Source organism: Phytophthora infestans, genomic scaffold (genome assembly GCF_000142945.1).
Source record: "Phytophthora infestans T30-4 supercont1.10 genomic scaffold, whole genome shotgun sequence".
NCBI classification, from domain to species: Eukaryota; Oomycota; class Peronosporomycetes; order Peronosporales; family Peronosporaceae; genus Phytophthora; species Phytophthora infestans.
Genome location: NW_003303749.1, coordinates 2,345,441 through 2,346,043, shown reverse-complemented (window position 1 = coordinate 2,346,043; position 603 = coordinate 2,345,441).

Genomic DNA, 603 nt, shown 5'->3' with positions numbered 1-603 from the left:
TTGCCGTAGTTCTCCCACTCGACCGGCAACAAGAATTGCTTGGAGCCCGACGAGCGGATCTTGTTGTTTCTGGAAGCAACCGCGTTGTTCGTTCGGACGCGAAAGTTCTGTACAGATAATAGTGTGAGTTCTGAAGTCAGTATACGAGCACAGTCGATTCCATCTTCATCGTTATCATACCTGGTACGTTGCCTTCATGTATTCGACCAAATACGCGTCCAAATCGTCCCACGATTCGAATTCAAAACGCTCCAGGCGCGGGGCTACCACTTCGATCTGCATGTCATCATGTTCGGCGTCCTGAACGCTCCAGGGACCATCCAATTGCTCTGACCGCCCCTGCTTGGACTTCGACGTCCCGCTGCTTGTGGTGCTCGATACCTCTTCAGAAGAATCCACCCATTCCTCATCACTGGAGACGGCCGATGCACTGTACTCCGAGACACTACTCTCCATACTGCTGTTGTGCTGCCGGAGGGGCGTTCTCACTAGCGCCTTGACGCGCAGGTCGCGGGGCATTTTCACGCTCTGCTCGAAATGAGTGGTGTTTGAGGGGTATACAGTACAGTATACACTACATCTTCCGGGACGGATATCGCGAGA